Source organism: Sinocyclocheilus anshuiensis, unplaced genomic scaffold (genome assembly GCF_001515605.1).
Source record: "Sinocyclocheilus anshuiensis isolate Anshui unplaced genomic scaffold, SAMN03320099.WGS_v1.1 scaffold1633, whole genome shotgun sequence".
Taxonomy (NCBI): domain Eukaryota; kingdom Metazoa; phylum Chordata; class Actinopteri; order Cypriniformes; family Cyprinidae; genus Sinocyclocheilus; species Sinocyclocheilus anshuiensis.
This window is the reverse complement of record NW_015539925.1, coordinates 128480-133815: the sequence shown is the minus strand read 5'-3', so window position 1 is coordinate 133815 and position 5336 is coordinate 128480.

Sequence of the window (5336 nt, the reverse complement as noted above, 5' to 3'; positions counted from 1 at the left end):
ATCTGAATTATGCTGCCCAAAGGGAGCATGTATAATAAAAAATAAAACTGGCCCAAGAACTGATCCTTGTGGAACACCATGTTATATTTCATATGTCTTTGAGATACAATCACCTATAGGCTATTAACTAAAAAGTTCCTTTCTGTAATATACGTTTTGAAACGATTTAATACATTACTGGAGAGACCTACAAGCTTTTCCAGTCTGTTTAGCAGAATACAATGATCAGTCGTGTCAAATGCTGCACTTAGATCAAAGAGTATTTAAAATGATGCATTACCTTTATCTGTATTTCATCTCAGATCATTTACTACCTAAACATCTTATTCCAACATGCAGATTACGTTTTAAAATGTTGTACTACAACATTACCTAATTGCAACCAAAATACAACGTTGTGAAAAGTTGTAAAAACATTGTGTGCTTGCTGGGGTGTCTCATTTCGCTCCCTATTTCATGAATCAGTTTATCCTGTTCATAAACACGAATTCGGTCACTGGCAAGCAGTGATGGAGAAACTGAGCTTTTTGAAACTCCGAGACAATTGAATTAGTTGCTTCGCAAAATGATTCACTGATTTAAAGTGCTCGAATCACCGCACGCTTACGACACCTGCTGCTCAAAACAGTGTAAATGCAACGAGAACAACAAACACAAACGTGTAATGACAACTTTTACAAACCAACTGCAAATGTTTTAATTAAAGTGGAATCTATTAAATATAATCTACAAATAAATAACTAAACATACAGTATAGCACATCATTGTTTGTATAGTGTTCTTTTATTATTCTGTAGTACTAGCTTTAGTTGTTTTTTGCCTTATTAGGTGATTTAAGGCCATTATCACTCTGACTGACTCCCTTACTGAACCTAGGGAGCTGATTGAGACACACCCAGAGATTTAGTTTGGATTTATTTTTCTTTTTGTTAATTATTCTCATTTTAAACAGGACAAAGTGTCCAAACACAGAAAAACTCCTGGTGAAGCTGCTGAGATCCACGTGACACACTATTATAAAGATGACGTATATTAAAGATGAGAGTGAAGACATGAGGATTGAAGAAACATTCAGAGTCAAACATGAAGATACTGAGACACAAACAGAGATGGTGTTTATTAAAGAGGAGAGTGAAGACACGAGGAATGAAGAAGCATTCAGAGTCAAACATGAAGATACTGAGGAACAAACAGAGATGGTGTTTATTAAAGAGGAGAGTGAAGACACGAGGAATGAAGAAGCATTCAGAGTCAAACATGAAGATACTGAGGAACAAACAGAGATGGTGTTTATTAAAGAGGAGAGTGAAGACACGAGGATTGAAACATTCAGAGTCAAACATGAAGATACTGAAGAACAAATAGAGATGGTGTTTATTAAAGAGGAAAGTGAAGACACAAGGAATGAAGAAGCATTCAGAGTCAAACATGAAGATACTGAGGAACAAACAGCGCGTCGATTTTTACAAAGCTCATCGATCTGAAAAAGCGAGGTGTGCTGTGATTGGCCAGCTATCCAGTGTGTTGTAATTGGCCGAATACCTCAAGCGTGTGACGGAAATGTTACGCCCCTCACCATACTGTTGTACTCCCTCAGCGACCAGCACGGATCAGCTCTAGGCATGACGAAGCGGATATCGTCCTCTTTTGGAAGACCAAACAAAGTAGTTTCGCTTTCACAACGAAGCACACAGCGTCTTCAGGATATGGCGGAGGCAACAATACTACAGTGAATAAAAGTTACGCCTTCTTTCTTTGCGTGAACATTTGGGCGGCGTTATGCAAATCTTCCCACATCGTGACGTAGACATGTGGGGGCGTGTTAGAACGAGCCGTTTTAGGTAGGTGTGGCTGACTCTTAACTTTTATAAAGAATATCTCTTTGGATTTGAGACTTTAGTCTTTGCAACTTTACAGATCTTCTTTATGCACCAAGAGCTTGTAACACCCCAAAGAGAAAGGAACAATTGAAATCGCATCATATGACCCTTTTAATCTCCAGCTCTACAGAAAATATTTACTCTGTTAATACTTCACTTTTCAAAATTGAAAAAGGTATCTCTACTTAATACAAGAAAAATGTAAAGTGAATAAAAATTTAAACATTTGGCTTTAAGTGAAAGGATTTATAAAACTCTTACATACAAGAGCAACCAAAAAAAAAGTAAACCATGGAAGCTATGGAAGGTGATAAAGAATTGGAGTAATGTGCTCATCCGTTCATGTGAGAGTGGTCAGTTGGGCTGCAGAGTTTTGAACATATTGCAACTGTTTAATGGTTTTAGCTGAAAGGCCATAAAGAAGAGAGTTACCATAATCAAGGCGAGATGTGACAAAGGCATGTAAAACAGTTTCCATTCAGTTTTTTTCAGTTACTCCTGCTGACTAAGAGAAGATCGAATATGAGAGATGTTATGAAAAATAGGTGGTGATAGTTGAGCATTGATGGTTAAGCACTGATGGCTCTCCTGAAGCAATCCTGAAGGCTACAAATAAAGCAAAGCGACTTAAGTGGTTGCAAAAAAGAGAACTGGACAGTGAATGACTGGAATAAAGTTCTGTGGACAGATTAGTCCAAATTTGATATTTTTGGCTCTAACAGAAGCGCTTATGTCACATGGAAAACTGGAGAGATTATGTTACCAGACTGCCTCACACCCACAGTCAAACATGGAGTTTACATGGAGTCAAACAATGGTTTAGGGTTGTTTTGGAGCAGAGAAGGTTGGAGACTTATTCTGGGGGGTTCTCAGAAATTGTGGTCCGGGGGCACCTAGATCGGACCAAAATGCAAGTGTCCCAGGATGGATGTCCTTCGTAACCCTGGCATCCTAGCCAAATTTGCTCATTGGCCTCTGTCCATCATCATGTTCAATCATCACCATATCTACTGACTGGCTGCATCACTGCTCTCCAACAATAAGCTTGTGTGTGGTGGGAGTCCTAGCACACTATAGGCTGGGACACACTTGTCGTTGAGTGTCTGTCGGGCTAGTTTTTGCTGTGTGATCCACACAACGGCTCTAGTTGCGTTCATGTCGGCAGCAGTTTGCTCAATTCAGCATGTTGAATCGGCTGTTCTAATGTTACGTTATCTTATGTGAGCATTCATCAACTGATATTCAAATTGGTTGTTCTAATGTTACGTTATCTTATGTGAGTATTCCAATACATTAATATTTTCATGTCAAAATGGTAAACAAGTGCTGCTTTTATGTTTCGTGTATGTCATATATCCTTGTTTCAGTAGATATAGATTATTGATACCTGTTGATATAGACAGTTAATTCCTTACACGCAGGCGTAGAACGCACATGCTAGTTTGCAGTTGGCTGTAGTCTGGAGTGGTCAATCATGGAGTGGTCTGCCCAGTCAACCTAAATCCTATTGAACTGCTCTGGGATGAACTGGATCGCAAGATCAGAAAGAAATATCCAACTAGCTAAGAACACCTTTGGCAAGTTTTACAAGAGACATGGGAAAGTATTTCAGCTGAATATTTGGAGAAACTAACTTTCTGGATGCCAGGAGTGTATAAAGATGTTACAGCTGCTAAGGGAGGATTTATCAAAGAAAATAAAGTTTAACTGTTTATTACTTTTTTGTACCAATATTTTTAGAAAAAGTGTTCAAGTTTAAGCAGTAAAGAATAAAAGCATGAAGTTATGTCAGAATGTAATATTCATCAGATCTACAGCCTTAAGGAAACATCAGTTTTTCAAACACACCTTTGTGAAAAAGGATACCTAATGTATCATCTAATAAGACTACGTTTGATTCTTGCATGTCTCACCTGTTTGGAGAGAGTCCTGATCTAGTTTGAGGCTTCAGTTGATCTTTGATGGAGTTGGTTGATGACAAAGAACCAGTTTGAGGATTTTTGACAGGATTCACAGGATTTTTGATGAATGGAAAGATTTGGCCAGAACCTCGCACAAGCTTAAGGTGTGTCAAAGACTTTAATTCATTATCTTCTCCTGGAATTCCTGAATCCTAGAACCCAAACTGCCCTGAGGTGCGTTTCCCAAGTTCTGTCGTTACCAATAGAGTTCAATGGAACTTGAGCCCATAATACTTTTGGGTGACACAAGCCTGATCTTGAGATCAGTGATCTTTTACAGTGTGAGGATGTCATACCCCTTAGGAGGCAAGTGAGCCAAAGAGAAAGTGTACTTCATGGGGGAAAGTTTACAACTTTGTCTTCGAGCATGGTGTTTTGCAAATGTAGTTTGATTGGAGGTTATAATACCAATATGTCGCATAGGTATCACCATATAATGTAAAACATAATCCAGGAATTACAAAAGCAGATGGATACCAAACATGGTATACCTGTGATATTAAGTAAGTAATGTTAAAACATTCATAAAAAAAAAACATTCTAAAACAGCATATGATTACATAATGAAATTGGATACATGATTGTCTGTTTCAAAGTACTTAAAAACTGAAACTCTACGTTCCTTTGAGTTGTAAACTAATGCTATGTTCGATACATCGATACGACGATGTATTGTCACAGAGATTTGACGATACATGTATCGATACAGCTGTCTCAGTATCGATATTGTGTCACGTGTGCAACAGTGGACCGCACTTAATTTGAATACAAGAACAATGTTTAAAATTGAGTAGAAAAGTGCAAGGTTTCTAAAAAATAAAGAATAGAGCATAATATATAGGCTACAACAAGGTTTAATCTGGCCGCAGAGGTAAACACAACTGGGTTGCCTGATATAAAGAGACATAATCCCCGAAACAGAGCTCCACACTCACGCAATACGGAAATATCTGCTAAGTGTGTTACTTATCTTTGTCAACCTGGCAACCATGTGCACGCGCTCTCTTTCCACTGTGGATAAACGCGCTTGCTTTCTGATCTTTGGGTATAATCCTTGGACAGGTGCGATAATGCATTGTTTATCCACTCCTCATAGTTGTTAACATGCCACATTAGCATGAATTGGCACAAATAAAAATCCTCTAGAAAAGATAACTAATCAGAGTCCATACAGTAACCAAACAACCATAATACACCAAAAATTTACCTGTTAACCTGCACCCCCCATTTTGGGACTCACAGCTGAAAATTACCTACCTAACTTAAAATTGTAATTACAGTTCCTGACTTCAATGTGCTATACACACGATTTTGGTGTCTTTGGAAAGAAGACCCTTTGGGTTTTACTATCCATCATCCAGAGTTGATAATGCTCAAAAAGATAAAAAGTTATAGACACTGAAGTGCCTTGAAAAAAATTGTACCACACTGAATCTTTTTTTTATTTCATATAAAAATACATGAAATCAGTCCTGGAGCAATCCAGAAAAGTAAT